Source organism: Macaca fascicularis, chromosome 1 (genome assembly GCF_037993035.2).
Source record: "Macaca fascicularis isolate 582-1 chromosome 1, T2T-MFA8v1.1".
Classification (NCBI taxonomy): domain Eukaryota; kingdom Metazoa; phylum Chordata; class Mammalia; order Primates; family Cercopithecidae; genus Macaca; species Macaca fascicularis.
Window position 1 is genome coordinate 100,492,225 of NC_088375.1, and position 16,855 is coordinate 100,509,079.

At 39.1% G+C, this 16,855-nt stretch overlaps 1 long non-coding RNA gene across 1 annotated transcript in view; it reads right to left on the reverse strand.

Annotated features, from left to right (window-relative positions):
- LOC107130612 (uncharacterized) overlaps positions 1 to 16,855 on the reverse strand; it is a 149,219-nt gene that overhangs the window by 26,986 nt on the left and 105,378 nt on the right. The gene's annotated exons all lie outside the window — the stretch shown is intronic.

Below are 16,855 nucleotides of genomic sequence, written 5' to 3' on the forward strand. Positions count from 1 at the left end.
GGAGTTCGAGACCAGCCTGGCCAACATTGTGAAACCGTGTCTCTACTAAAAATACAAAAAAAAAAAAAAAAAAAAAAAAAAAAAAACCTAGCCAGGCATGGTGGCGTGTGTGTCTGTAGTCCCAGCCACTCAGGAAGCTGAGGCAAGAGAATCACTTGAACCCGGGAGGTAGAGGTTGCAGTGAGCTGAGATCACACCACTGCACTCCAGCCTGGGTGAGAGAGTGAGACTCCATCTCAAAAGAAAAAAAAAATGAAGTTTGAATAACAAAGACAATAAGAGGAAGTATAATGAGTGGTCATAAATGTGGGCTCTGACAGTAGAGTGCCTGGTTCTGAATCCTGGTTTCTTAGTCATGTGACCTTAGGCAAGTCACTTTAACCTCTCTGTACCTCAGGTTGTCCATCTTTAAAATGGGGATAATAATAGTGCCTACCTTGTAGAGTTGATGTGGGGATTAAATGAGATGTTATTCATACAGGAATGTGCCTGTGCATGACAAAGTTCTGGAATTTTTTTATAAGCTGTTCTTCTAGGCCTGAAATCATCAGAAGATGCTAATCCAAATACATGAAATAAGCTTCTTACAACAGAAATGCAGCTAGTATTATGCAAAATTAATGTTGTATATCAAACTTTTAACTCTCATCCCTCCTTATTCAGATATATTTTGTTATATGCAATGTTTTTCCCCCTGTTACTATACAACAGTATATTTACCTGATGCTATATCTGCCTCCCCAGTTAGACTGAGAGAACAGGGGATATACTTAAATAATAATAATAATAAATAATAATAATAGAGAGCTCCTTGAAGGTAGGGTGCCTGTAAGAATCATTGAGGGCTTATTTTGTATACCAACTACTAAACTAGATGCTTCATACATTGTTGTCAATACTCATGACAGCCCTGTAAAGTAGAAATTAATTCTTCCAGTTAACTCTAAGGGTGACATAATGAATATCTTGGCAAAGTTGGAAAGCTGGGAAGACAGGATTTGAACTCAAGACTTCTTGCCACCAAGGGCCACGTACTTGTACTCTGCCATGTGGCCCCTTTTTACCTCCTGTGGATTCCGCATACCTGGCACTTGGCCTTAGGTGTACATACACCTGGCACTTTGCCTGACACATAATAGGTGGACCACAAATATCTATTGAATGAATACTTGCATATGCTAATATTTTAAGGTACTAAAAGCAGCTGAAAGTAAATATATTAATATATTAATTCCATTGTTATCTAGATAACCACTCAACTTTTCTGTTGAAAATGCCCATTTAATTAAAGAAGGTTGGATAGAGCTCTTCATATGCATTTTGGACAGACAGGGGTTTCAGGTCATAAACACTCTGATGAGTTAATATAAAATGAGAGAAACATGGCCGGGCGCGGTGGCTCACGCCTGTAATCCCAGCACTTTGGGAGGCCGAGGCTGGCGGATCACGAGGTCAGGAGATCGAGACCATTCTGGCTAACACGGTGAAACCCCATCTCTACTAAAAATACAAAAAACTAGCCGGGCGTGGTGGCAGCACCTGTAGTCCCAGCTACTCGGGAGGCTGAGGCAGGAGAATGGCGTGAACCCGGGAGGCGGAGCTTGCAGTGAGCTGAGATCGCGCCACTGCACTCCAGCCTGGGCGACAGAGCGAGACTCCGTCTCAAAAAAAAAAAAAAAAAAAAAATGAGAGAAACCGTAAATTTCCACCACTAAAAATCACAAAAATAACAGAAACAAAAGAAGATATAAGAATTTGGAGAATTATGCTGAACAATTTTGTGGTTTAAAAAAACAGCTGTGCATATTTAGACTTAAATAAGCCCCCATCCAAGTGTGAGGAGCCTGTAATTTTTCAAAACATATGAAAGTGTTCATGCATTTTGACAAAGGACCATTTAAAAAGTCTTGAATTCTGACTTGAGGAAGCAAAGTCATGACTAATACATTCTCTAGAGACTTGCAGACTTTGGGAATTCACAAAAGAATAGATGATAATTATTAACTGTTACTGGATGATTGCCCAGACAGTTCTCAACAGCCCTGTATGAGTCTCTGGGTTTGGGATGGATCAATTCTGTGACCGGAAAATGGCCAAATCTTTGCAAAAGAGAAATATTTTTCTTATAAGATCTTGTTGTAGGCAAATAATTCATAAATTATTTGTCAGAGAATCTTTAAATGCTCATAATCTCAACTCTTTCATTTACAACTTGTATTTCCAATAGTTTATGGATCATCTCTACATAGATGTCAAAAGTCACCTCAAGTTTAGTGTGTCCAAAATTAAACTCACAGGTCTGTCTCTGACCTCCCAACTTGCTTTCCTTCTGTTTTTCCTATGCTAATGATCCACCATAATCAAAATAATTAACATTTATCCAGTGCCTACTATGTACTATTCCCTGTCTTGTTTTACATTTACTCATTTAAAGCCCATAAGAAACATTAAAACTCATCTGCCTTCTGAAGAAGATACAACCATCCTCCTTTTTACAAAGTAGGAAACCAAGTCACAGAAAGGTGAAGTCTTTAAGGCTGAGTCACAGTAGTTCATCCTAGTAAATAGAAAAGCCAGGATTCAACTCCAGGGGCTGGGTGCAGAACTGCGATTCTTCACTGCTTCACCAATCAGCAGCTACCCAAGGCAGACAACTTTTTCATCCTTGGCTCCTTCATTCTCCCTGTCACCCCAGATCCCTCTACATCTAGTCAGAGAATAGGTCCTGTCACTTCCAACTTCTCTATATGGCTCTTCTCAGCCATGTGCCCTCAATCGGTCTAATTCTCTAACACACCTTCCCTCTATATGCTCACTCCCTCAGATCGTTGCTTTATCACGTGTTACCTGGGTTGCTATTACATAAAGAGAAATCTTTCTAAAACAAGGATCTTATCACTTCACTTCCATACTAAAATGTTTTTCCTGGGGAACCACACTCCTTAGCAATCTGACCCATCAGACCTTCCAGGCTGTCTCCTGCCTGCTCCCTAGGCTCCAGCCACACAGAATTATCATGGGCCCACACAACCACCAAATCCTCCCATGCCTTTGCCCATGTTGTGTCCTCTGTCTGGGATGCCCTTCTCTCCTTTCTGTCTCTGACTTTTTCATACATCAAGGATTAGACAGAATATCCCCTTTGTATGGCCTTTCAAAACCTCCCGTCCAAAGCTAAATATATAGCCCTCTATTTATACTTTTATAGCATTTGGCACATGATTACAGAGTAGTAGCTTTTTATCACATTCCCTGATAATTATATAGATATGGTATTTCTTAGCTCTTTTCTCCAACTAGCTAATAAGTTGTTTTGTGTCTGAGTGCCTAATTTTGTGTTTTGTGTCTGAGTGCCTCAATTCCTCAACAAAAAGTTTATTGATTAGTTCATTATTCATTTGAATGTGAAAATTATGCTCACTAGCGGCAAGTGCCACTAACCCTATTCCAGAAGCTAGGTGTCATGTTTGCAACAACATATCGTATCCCCTCTACAAGTCATCTTTTATTTCAGGCATTTGTAAGTGTCCATTAATAAAGTATGGTTCATAAATTTTACCTTGTAAGTGCCTGAGAAATGAGACTACAGGCTCCATTGCAGCAGGACACAATAAATATTATTTCATAATGCATCTATTCTCTTTTGTGTTTTACTTTGTTTTGGTTTTTGAGAGCAACAAAAATGAAGCAGATGAAACAGCAAAGGAGATAGTCCACCTGATAAAAGCCCTGTGCCATCTGAAAATCTAGGCCCTGAGTGGACACAAGAGACCAAGGGATTGAGGGTATAAGACAGACAATGAAAAAAAGAAAGACTGATGTGGAGAGATGATTGGGACCTTGGGAGGAGACTGAGAAGCTAGAGACAGGAAGGACAAATACCAGAAACAGAAAGAACCCAGAGGGCAGCAGAGGTGCTTCATCACAGATGGAGAAGAGAGTTCTGCCTTGATCAACCTAGAGAGAGGAATTTGAGGACTTAAATCACATTTTGGGGGTCATCTCCCTCCAGGGCAGGAGCTTTGTCTTACAATTTTTCACTCACGGTGCCCTATCACAGGAGCCGGTGCCTAGTAGAGCTTAGTAAGTATTTGCTGAACTGAATTTGGATTGGCGCCCACATATCAGGAGAGGAAAAGGCGTCCTGGAAATCACATTCAGAGTCTGAGTCCAAAATTGGAGAGTAGAAAGTCTCTGTGTCACCCATAGTGCCACTTGGAGGAAAGGGATAAAAAGACTGGGCTTTTAACTGAGGAGAATGAGGTTGTGGTTCCCACAGAACTGTAGGTGCAGGGCCTCAGAATGTTTGGTAAACACTGAAAGGGAGGTGACTTACTAAGAGGGGCTGTGTGAGATAGCAAATGGTTTTTAGGCCTGAGACAAAACCACTTCCTCTATTCCCTGCCTATCAAAGAGGCCGCAGCTGCTCTGTTCTGAGCCAGACTTTGCAAATGAGCCTGGTCTTCCAGCTCCCCAGCTACATCCTCTTGTGGGGTTGAAACTGACTGCTACCCATGAAGAATTTCAGAGTCCCTGTGTAGAAACTGTGTAGGCAGATACAGCAACAATTTGAGAAGATAAACAAATTTTGCTAGTGTTTCTCCAGTGCTCTCTGAGGTTTAGCACATTTCATTTCATTTCATCTACACGTTAGCCATAGGACTTTCAACTTGAGATTACCTCCACCTTCTTACCCTCACTACCTCCAATACACAACATCACTGATTTACACAGTGCCCATTCATTCATTCTTCTGGGATAAACTCAAGTGTCCCTTCCTGGGGAAAGTTTTCTCTGTTCCTCCAGGCCACATCTGATGCCCACATTTTGCGCTCATAGTACAACACCTCTCGCCTTTACAGCAGTTTTTAATTTTGTCTTTAAATATTTCTCCCTGTGATTATTTGATTAATTCCTCTCTTCCGTCACTGGACTGTGAGTTCCATCAGGACACAGATCATGCGTGGTTTTGTCACCATTTGTATCCACAGTGCCTGACCCAGTGCAAGTAGTCCTCAATTTGTAATACTTTAATTACTGAAGATGCAATAGTTTATCAGCCTTTAATTGCCTTAGCTGGGATGTTACAATCCTTTGGCATATGTATCAATGACAAAGCCAGATATTCTGTTTATTTCTAAAGTATATTACCTTCATAGATTCTATAAAACCGTTGGTTGGAAATGCACTAGAAAATAATGATTTTTACCTGCTTTTCAGGAAACACAGAAGAGTTAACACAGCAGGCCTAAAACTGCTGTCCTATGAAGGGCATGCTTATAAGGTTGGCCCTTGGCTGGTGTCTGGGAACTTGGACTTTGGGATGGTTCCTACCATTCCCTGATAAGGATGACTTACACTGTGCCTGAACTGTTGGCACAACGATTTGGTTTTTGCTGAATATCTGCTTTCCTTCTTGGATTCTGGAATTTTACTGCATGCTAGGTAGAGGGTGCCTACATTACTGACTGCAGAGAAAAACCCTAAATGCCTAGGCTCCATCAAGCTTCCTTGGTAGATTACATTTCAAACATGTCACAACATGTTGTTGAAGGAATTACATACCTCCTGTTTGACTCCACTGTGGGAGGACTCTAGAAGCTTGCACTTGGTTTCCTCTGGACTTTACCCTTTTGCCTTTGCTGATTTTCTTTGTGTTGATTCACTGTAATAAATCGGCCATAACTATGGCTATATGCTGAGTCTTGTGAGTCCCCCTAGTGAATGACTGAATCTGGGGGTGGTCTTGAAAACCCCAACACAACTCCTGAATGTCACTACAGTCTATCTACCTCTCTTTCACCACTAACTACAATAGTCCGGGTTGCCATCATCTCTTACCCAAACAATAGCACCTGACCTCTTGCAGTCATGCCTGCTCCCAGTCCAATCCAGTCTCTACACCACAACCAGAGTGATCTTTCCAAAACACAAATAATGGTTATATTGTCCATGCTAATGTCATCTGGTGGCAGAAAGGACAAATGGATTGCTGTGGTATAAGGCTTTGTATATATGATAATTTATAAGTTGAAAATTTATAATTAAGCCCTGGTACAGTGGCTCACACCCGTAATCCCAATACTTTGGGAGGCTGAGGCGGGTGGATTACTTGAGGCCAGGAGTTCAAGACCAGCCTAGTCAACATGATGAAACCCCGTCTCTACTAAAAATAAAAAAATAAAAAAAAAATTAGTTGGGTGTAGTGGCACACACCTGTAGTCCCAGCTACTCGGAAGGCTGAGGCACAAGAATTGCTTGAACCAGGAGGTGGAGGTTGCAGTGAGCTGAGATGGTGTCACTGCACTCCAGCCTGGGCAACAGAGCAAGACTCTTTCTCAAAAGAAAGAAAAAAAGAAAAGAAGAGAAAGAAAGAAAGAAAGAAAGAAAGAAAGAAAGAAAGAAAGAAAGAAAGAAAGAAAGAAAGAAAGTTAGTTTATAATTAGAAGAACTTCTTTAACCTGAGAAAAATGGAAAGATATTCAGTGGTCTAATTGCCAAAAGTGTACCAGACTAGACAGTCTTATGGACTAGTCCTATCACCTATAGTGAAAGGATAATTCCCAGTCATCTTGACTGTCCCAAGGCATAGAAAACAGTGGGAAGCTTCCAAATTCATTAAATACTATAATATAACATTGATTCCAAAGCCAGATAAGGATGATCCCCCAAAAAGAGACACATAGACCAGGAGTTAGAAAACTATGGCCTGTGGCCACATCCAGTCTGCCATCTGTTTTTATTTGACCCACAAACTAAGAATAGTTTACATTTTTTAAATGGTTGAAAAGAATTCAAAGAATGATAATATTTTGGGACATGTTAAAATTATGTGAAATTCAAATTTCAGCATCTATAAATAAAGTTTTATTAAAACACTGCCAACATGTATTATTTTATGTGTTTATTATGGCTGCTTCCACAGTACAGCAGCAGAGTTGAGTAGTTGCAAAGGAGACTGTATGGTCCACAAAGTCCAATATTTACTATCAGGACCTTTACAGAAAAACTCTGCCACATCCTGATATAGTCCGATCTCACTTATAAATATAAATGTTAAAAAATCTTAACTTAAACTTCAGTCAATTTTAAAGCAATGCATTAAAAGAAAAAAAATGCAACCAAGTAGGATTTTATCCTTAGAGTGCCAGGATGATTTATCTCTAAGAAACCATCTATTGTAATCTGCTGTTCAAACAGATTAAAGGAGAGGAAAAAAAATAATAATCTTGACATAGTCTACAATATATATTTGATAAAACTGAATACCCATGACTGATTTAAAAAGTTTTCAAGAAAGCTAAAAATAGAATGTATTTTAGTCAATGTCCAATTTTAAAAAAACGGAAACCATGTTAAATACTGAAAACTCAGCAAGTTGAATATAGGAAATTGATTCCAAAAGTGATGGAAGAGTAAAACAGGGAAGCTGAGGTTACCAGCAATTAGTAATTCCAGGAAGTTGCTATGGAACTTTGTCCCTATGGAAATTTGTCTTGGGAATCAGTGCTGCCAGCTTTCAAGATTCTAAGAGTTCACAGTCCCATCAAAACTATGAGACTCTGGGAGACAAAAATCACTCACCACTGCAGATGATACCATCAAAGCCTGATCCTGCAAGTACCACACTAGCAAGACTTCTGACATGCTTGCTGGAACTGCACTGCTATACCAGGAACCCTGAAGTGGTACTCGTCTTCTGCTATCACTGCCATTACTGAAGACATTACCAGAAACTAAGATTATGGAAAAAATATAATTTATTCCTTCCATCCAACTTTAACCAATACCACCCAGTGACGAAATCTAATCAGAAGCCATCTGACAAAGGAAAAGATAAATGTAGCTTGCAGACCTCTAACCTTCTGAAAAATAAAGAGCACAGAAGGGTTGGAATAGAGCTGAGAGCAAATAAGCAAATGACTGGCTCAGGTTAATCTTTTACAACTTGATACAGCATATGTACTAAACATTTATTGGAAACATTAGAGGGATTCTTAATAAAGTAATGAATACAAGTAACCATTCTCATATTCAGTGAATACAAGATCACTGCTACTCTTCAACTGTATTGTATTGAAGATCCTTGTTAGTAAAGTGAGTCAAGAAAAACATATAAGAGGCTATCCCACATCTAGAATCAGTCATTTTTCTAAGAGGCATTGATTCCTTAGAGAAAGTATTATTTATCCACCAAGATCTTGGGTAATGTCACTAATTTTTAGTTACTTAAGAAATATGTTAACACATTTCTATAATTTTTTTAAAAATCAGTATAAAAGTATAGAGATGGAGAGAGTGATGTCAGCAAAGTGGTGGACTAGGAAATTCCAAACTCTCTCTTTTCCCCAACTTAGAGTAATTAAAAAAAAAAAAAAAAAAAGCAGCCAAACAAAAAAACCCCAAATGGTTGAATTAACCTTATAGGAACTCTGGAAAACAGTCAGAGTTTTATAACAACCAATCAAATGCCCAATGAAGAAAAAGCCACTTTTGAAATGGTAGGAAAAGTTCCATGGCATTTTTCCTGCCCTTGCCCTACCCCCTTCTCATCCCAGCAGAAAGCTTGTTTAGAGGAGGCAGGAGTTCACTTCTCAGTTCTCTCCCTTGAATGAGAGGGAACATAACAGACCTTATTTGCAATATTCTAACCTGTCTTGGGATTTCATGAAGAACTGGTCTCTATTTCACCTAATTCAGATCTCAAGTGGGAAAGTGCCACTACTATGAACCCAAAACTATCAGAATAAAGAAAATAATAAAGATTACACTGGAGATAAAATAGAGAAAATTGATGAACCCAAAAGTTGGTTACTTTAAAAGATCAACAAAATTGACAAATTTAGCTAGAGCGGTTATGGAAAAAAAACAGAGTGCTCAAATTACTAAAATTGGAAATGAAAATGAGGACACTACAACCAATTTTACAGAAATGAAAAGAATAGAAGAGACTACTACAAACAATTGTACACAAACAAATGGGATAACATAGATAAAGTAGATACAATTTTTACAAAGACTGAATCGTGAAGAAATAGAAAATCTGGTTAGAACTATAACTACTAAGAATATTAAGTAAATAATTTTAAAACAACTTCCCAACAAGGAGAAGCCCTGGATCAGAAGGTTTCACTGGTCACCAGAGTTTTAAAAGATTTTACACTAATCCTTCTCAAACTCTTCCAAACATTGAAGATAAATATATTAATTCACTCTGTCTTCCATGACAAAATACCACAGACTTGGTAGCTTAAATAAATGAAATTTATTTCTCACATTTCTGAAGGCTTCGATGTCCAAGATCAAGGTGCCAGCTGATTCAATTGCTGCTAAAACTCTCCCTGGCTTGTAGGTGGCCAACTTCTCTATATGCCCTCATGTGGCAGAGAGAAAGCAAGAACTTTAGTCTCTCCTTTCTTATAAGTATGCTAATCTCATCATGTGGGTCCCACTCACATGACCTCATCCAAGCCTAATTATCTCTCAAAGTCCCCATCTCCAAATATCATCACATTGGGGGTTAGAGCTTCAATACATACATTTTGTAGAGGCATCAACACTCAGTCCTTAACAAGAAAAGACCACTTCCTAATTCACTCTGTGAAGCCAGCACTACCCTGATACCAAAGCCAGACAAAGACACTAAAAGAAAACAAAACTACAAACCAATATTGCTTATAAATATTTACATAAAAATTCTTACAAAATAAGTAGCAAACAAAATTCAACAGTATATTAAAAGGATTATACAACATGACTTACTGAAATGTATTCCTGGAATGCAAGGATAGTTCAACATACAAAAATCAATCAATGTAATATACTGCATTAACAGAATGAAAGAAAAAAACTGGTCATTTTAATTGAGACAGAAAAGCCATTTGACAAAGTTCAATATCTTTTCATGATAAAAACTATCCAACAAACTAGAAATACAATAGAACTTTCTTAACATAATAAAGGCCATATATTAAAAATCCACAGTTAACATCATATACAATGGTGAAATGCTGTAAGTTTTTCTCCTAAGATTAGGAACAAGACAAGATGCTCACTTTTACCACTGTGTTCAGTGTAACATTAGAAGCTCTAGCTAGAAAAATTAGACAAGAACAAGAAATAAAAGACATCTTAATTAGAAAGGAAGAAGCAAAATTATCTCTGTTCACCGATAATATAATCTTATATGTATAAAATCCTAAAGATAATATAATCTCATATGTATAAAATCCACACCACAAGCACACACACAAAAACTCTTAGGGCTAATTAAAAGTTCAGCAAAATTGCAGGATACAAAATCAACATGTAAAAATCAGTTCCATTTCTATAAACTCATAATAAACAATCCAAAAAATAAGAAAAACAATTTAATTTACAATAACATCAAAAAGAATAAAATACTTAGGAAGAAACTTAACCAAGGAGGGGAATACTTGTACACTGAAAGCTGTAAGGCATTGCTGAAAGAAATTATAGAAGACAAACATAAACGGAAATACATCCTGTATTCATGGATTTAGTATTATTAAGATGGCAATACAATCAACAGATTCAATGCAATCCCTATCACATCCCGAAGATTTTTTTGCAGAAATAGGAAAACTCATACTAAAATTCATATTGAATCTGAAGGGACACCAAATAGCCAAAATAGTCTGAAAAAAGAAGAAAGTTAGAGGCTTCATACTTCCTGATTTCAAAATTTACTACAAAGGTACAGTAATCAAATACAGACCAATGAAATAGACTCAAGAGCCCAGAAGTAAACCCTTTAATATGTAGTCAAATGATCTCTGGCAAGGATTCTAAAAGCACTCAATGAGGGAAAGGCCAGTCATCACAACAATTGGTTCTGGGGCAACTGGACATCTACACACAAAAGAAAGAAGTTGGACCCCTACCACATGCTATACATAAAAATTAATTGAAAATGTAACAAAGACTTAGCTGTGAAGGGGGCAGAGCAAGATGGCCAAATAGGAACAGCTCCAGTCTCCAGCTCCCAGTGCGAGCAACACAGAAGTCGGGTGATTTCTGCATTTTCAACTGAGATACTGGGTTCATCTCACTAGGGAGTGCTGGACAATCTGTGCTGGTCAGCTGCTGCAGCCTGACCAGCGAGAGCTGAAGCAGGGTGAGGCATTGCCTCACCTGGGAAGCAAGGGGGAAGGGAATCCCTTTTCCTAGCCAGGGGATCTGAGACACACAACACCTGGAAAATCGGGTAACTCCCACCTCAATACTGCACTTTACCAAGGGTCTTAGCAAACGGGCACACCAGGAGATTATATCCCACACCTGGCCGGGAGGGTCACATGCCCATGGAGCCTCCCTCATTGCTAGCACAGCAGTCTGGGATCTAAGGGCAAGGCAGCAGTGAGGCTGGGGGAGGGGCACCTGCCATTGCTGAGGCTTAAGTAGGTAAACAAAGCCCCTGGGAAGCTCAAACTGGGTGGAGCTTACAGCAGCTCAACGCCTGCCTGTCTCTGTAGACTCCACCTCTGAGGACAGGGCATAGTAAACAACAACAACAACAAAAAAGCAGCAGAAACCTCTGCAGACGCAAACAACTCTGTCTGACAGTTTTGAAGAGAACAGTGGATCTCCCAACATGGAGGTTGAGATCTGAGAATGGACAGACTGCCTGCTCAAGTGGGTCCCTGGCCCCTGAGTAGCCTAACTGGGAGACATCCCACACTAGGGGCAGACTGACACCCCACACCTCACACGGTGGAGTACACCCCTGAGAGGAAGCTTCCAAAGCAAGAATCAGACAGGTACACTCACCGTTCAGCAATATTCTATCTTCTGCAGCCTCTGCTGCTGATACCCAGGCAAACAGGGTCTGGGGTGGACCTCAAACAATCTCCAACAGACCTACAGCTGAGGGTCCTGACTGGTAGAAGGAAAACTATCAAACAGGAAGGACACCTACACCAAAACCCCATCAGTACGTCACCATCATCAAAGACCAGAGGCAGATAAAACCACAAAGATGGGGGAAAATGCAGGGCAGAAAAGCTGGAAATTCAAAAAATAAGAGCGCATCTCCCCCTGCAAAGGAACGCAGTTCATCGCCAGCAACAGATCAAACCTGGACGGAGAATGACTTTGACAAGATGAGAGAAGAAGGCTTCAGTCCATCAAACTTCTCAGAGCTAAAGGAGGAATTACGTACCCAGCACAAAGAAACTAAAAATCTTGAAAAAGGAGCGGAAGAATTGATAACTAGAATAATTAATGCAGAGAAGGCCATAAACAAACTGACAGAGATGAAAACCATGACACGAGAAATAAGTGACAAATGCACAAGCTTCAGTAACCGACTCGATCAACTGGAAGAAGGAGTATCAGTGATTGAGGATCAAATGAACAAAATGAATTTAGAAGAGAAATCTAAAGAAAAAAGAAGAAAAAGAAATGAACAAAGCCTGCAAGAAGTATGGGATTATGTAAAAAGACCAAATCTACGTCTGATTGGGGTGCCTGAAAGTGAGGGGGAAAATGGAACCAAGTTGGAAAACACTCTTCAGGACATCATCCAGGAGAACTTCCCCAACCTAGTAGGGCAGGCCAACATTCAAATTCAGGAAATACAGAGAATGCCACAAAGATACTCCTCGAGAAGAGCAACTCTAAGATACATAATTGCCAGATTCACCAAAGTTGAAATGAAGGAAAAAATCTTAAGGGCAGCCAGAGAGAAAGGTCGGGTTACACACAAAGGGAAGCCCAACAGACTAACAGCAGATCTCTCGGCAGAAACTCTACAAGCTAGAAGAGAGTGGGGCCAGTATTCAACATTCTTAAAGAAAAGATTTTTAAACCCAGAATTTCATGTCCAGCCAAACTAAGTTTCATAAATGAAGGAGAAATAAAATCTTTTACAGAAAAGCAAATGCTGAGAGATTTTCTCACCTGAAGGAAGCACTAAACATGGAAAGGAACAACCGGTACCAGACATTGCAAAAACATGCCAAAATGTAAAGACCATTGAGGCTAGGAAGAAACTGCATCAACTAACGAGCAAAATAACCAGTTAATATCATAATGGCAGGATCAAGTTCACACATAACAATAATATTAACCTTAAATGTAAATGGACTAAATGCTCCAATTAAAAGACACAGACTGGCAAACTGGATAAAGAGTCAAGACCCATCAGTTTGTTGTATTCAGAAGACCCATCTCGCATGCAGAGACATACATAGGCTCAAAATAAAGGGATGGAGGAAGATCTACCAAGCAAATGGAGAACAAAAAAAAAGCAGGGGTTGCTATACTAGTCTCTGATGAAACAGACTTTAAACCATCAAAGATCAAAAGAGACAAAGAAGGCCATTACATAATGGTAAAGGGATCAATTCAACAGGAAGAGCTAACTATCCTAAATATATATGCACCCAATACAGGAGCACCCAGATTCATAAAGCAAGTCCTTAGAGACTTATAAAGAGACTTAGACTCCCATACAATAATAATGGGAGACTTCAACACTCCACTGTCAACATTAGACAGATCAACGAGACAGAAAGTTAACAAGGATATCCAGGAATTGAACTCATCTCTGCAGCAAGCAGACCTAATAGACATCTATAGAACTCTACACCCCAAATCAACAGAATATACATTCTTCTCAGCACCACATCGCACTTATTCCAAAATTGACCACATAATTGGAAGTAAAGCACTCCTCAGCAAATGTACAAGAACAGAAATTATAACAAACTGTCTCTCAGACCACACTGCAATCAAACTAGAACTCAGGACTAAGAAACTCAATCAAAACCGCTCAACTACATGGAAACTGAATAACCTGCTCCTGAATGACTACTGGGTACATAACGAAATGAAGGCAAAATAAAGATGTTCTTTGAAACCAATGAGAACAAAGATACAACATACCAGAATCTCTGGGACAGATTTAAAGCAGTGTGTAGAGGGAAATTTATAGCACTAAATGCCCACAAGAGAAAGCAGGAAAGATCTAAAATTGACACTCTAACATCACAATTAAAAGAATTAGAGAAGCAAGAGCAAACACATTTGAAAGCTAGCAGAAGGCAAGAAATAACTAAGATCAGAGCAGAACTGAAGGAGATAGAGACACAAAAAACCCTCCAAAAAATCAATGAATCCAGGAGTTGGTTTTTTGAAAAGATCAACAAAATTCATAGACCACTAGCAAGACTAATAAAGAAGAAAAGAGAGAAGAATCAAATTGACGCAATAAAAAATGATAAAGGGGATATCACCACTGACCCCACAGAAACATAAACTACCATCGGAGAATACTATAAACCCCCCTATGCAAATAAACTAGAAAATCTAGAAGAAATCGATAATTTCCTGGACACTTACACTCTCCCAAGACTAAACCAGGAATAAGCTGAATCCCTGAATAGACCAATAGCAGGTTCTGAAATTGAGGCAATAATTAATAGCCTACCAACCAAAAAAAGTCCAGGACCAGATGGATTCACAGCTGAATTCTATCAGAGGTATAAGGAGGAGGTGGTACCATTCCTTCTGAAACTATTCCAATCAATAGAAAAAGAGGGAATCCTCCCTAACTCATTTTATGAGGCCAACATCATCCTGATACCAAAGCCTGGCAGAGACACAACAAAAAAAGAGAATTTTAGACCAATATCCCTGATGAACATCTATGCAAAAGTCCTCAATAAAATACTGGCAAACCGGATCCAGCAGCACATCAAAAAGCTTATCCACCATGATCAAGTGGGCTTCATCCCTGGGATACAAGGCTGGTTCAACATATGCAAATCAATAAACGTAATCCAGTATATAAACAGAACCAAAGACAAAAACCACATGATTATCTCAATAGATGCAGAAAAGGCCTTTGACAAAATTCAACAGCCCTTCATGCTAAAAACGCTCAATAAATTCAGTATTGATGGAACGTATCTCAAAATAATAAGAGCTATTTATGACAAACCCACAGCCAATATCATACTGAATGGGCAAAAACTGGAAAAATTCTCTTTGAAAACTGGCACAAGACAGGGAGGCCCTCTCTCACCACTCCCATTCAACATAGTGTTGGAAGTTCTGGCTAGGGCAATCAGGCAAGAGAAAGAAATCAAGGGTATTCAGTTAGGGAAAGAAGAAGTCAAATTGTCCCTCTTTGCAGATGACATGATTGTATATTTAGAAAACCCCATTGTCTCAGCCCAAAATCTCCTTAAGCTGATAAGCAACTTCAGCAAAGTCTCAGGATACAAAATTAATGTGCAAAAATCACAAGCATTCTTATACACCAGTAACAGACAAACAGAGAGCCAAATCAGGAATGAACTTCCATTCACAATTGCTTCAAAGAGAATCAAATACCTAGGAATCCAACTTACAAGGGATGTAAAGGACCTCTTCAAGGAGAGCTACAAACCACTGCTGAGTGAAATAAAAGAGGACACAAACAAATGGAAGAACATACCATGCTCATGGATAGGAAGAATCAATATCGTGAAAATAGCCATACGGCCCAAGGTAATTTATAGATTCAATGCCATCCCCATCAAGCTACCAATCAGTCTCTTCACAGAATTGGAAAAAACTGCTTTAAAGTTCATATGGAACCAAAAAAGAGCCCGCATTGCCAAGACAATCCTAAGGCAAAAGAACAAAGCTAGAGGCATCACGCTACCTGACTTCAAACTATACTATAAGGCTACAGTAACCAAAACAGCATGGTACTGGTACCAAAACAGAGATATAGACCAATTGAGCAGAACAGAGTCCTCAGAAATAATACCACACATCTACAGCCATCCAATCTTTGACAAACCTGAGAGAAACAAGAAATGGGGAAAGGATTCCCTATTTAATAAATGGTGCTGGGAAAATTGGCTAGCCATAAGTAGAAAGCTGAAACTGGATCCTTTCCTTACTCCTTATACAAAAATTAATTCAAGATGGATTAGAGACTTAAATGTTAGACCTAATACCACAAAAACCCTAGAAGAAAACCTACGTAATACCATTCAGGACATAGGTATGGGCAAGGACTTCATGTCTAAAACACCAAAAGCAACGGCAACAAAAGCCAACATTGACAAATGGGATCTAATTAAACTAAAGAGCTTCTGCACAGCAAAAGAAACTACCAACAGAGTGAACAGGCAACCTACAGAATGGGAGAAAATTTTTGCAATCTACTCATCTGACAAAGGGCTAATATCCAGAACCTACAAAGAACTCAAACAAATTTACAAGAAAAAAACAAACAACCCCATCAAAAAGTGGGCAAAGGATATGAACAGACATTTCTCAAAAGATGACATACATACAGCCAACAGACACATGAAAAAATGATCATCATCACTGGCCATCAGAGAAATGCAAATCAAAACCACAATGAGATACCATCTCACATCAGTTAGAATGGCAATCATTAAAAAGTCAGGAAACAACAGGTGCCGGAGAGGATGTGGAGAAATAGGAACACTTTTACACTGTTGATAGGATTGTAAACTAGTTCAACCATTATGGAAAGCAGTATGGCAAATCCTCAAGGGTCTAGAACTAGAAGTACCATATGACCCAGCCATCCCATTACTGGGTATATACCCAAAGGATTATAAATCATGCTGCTATAAAGACACATGCACACGTATGTTTATTGTGGCACTACTCACAATAGCAAAGACTTGGAATCAACCCAAATGTCCATCAGTGACAGACTGGATTAAGAAAATGTGGCACATATATACTATGGAATACTATGCAGCCACAAAAAAGGATGAGTTTGTGTCCTTTGTAGGGACATGGATGCAGCTGGAAACCATCATTCTCAGCAAACTATCACAAGAACAGAAAACCAAACACC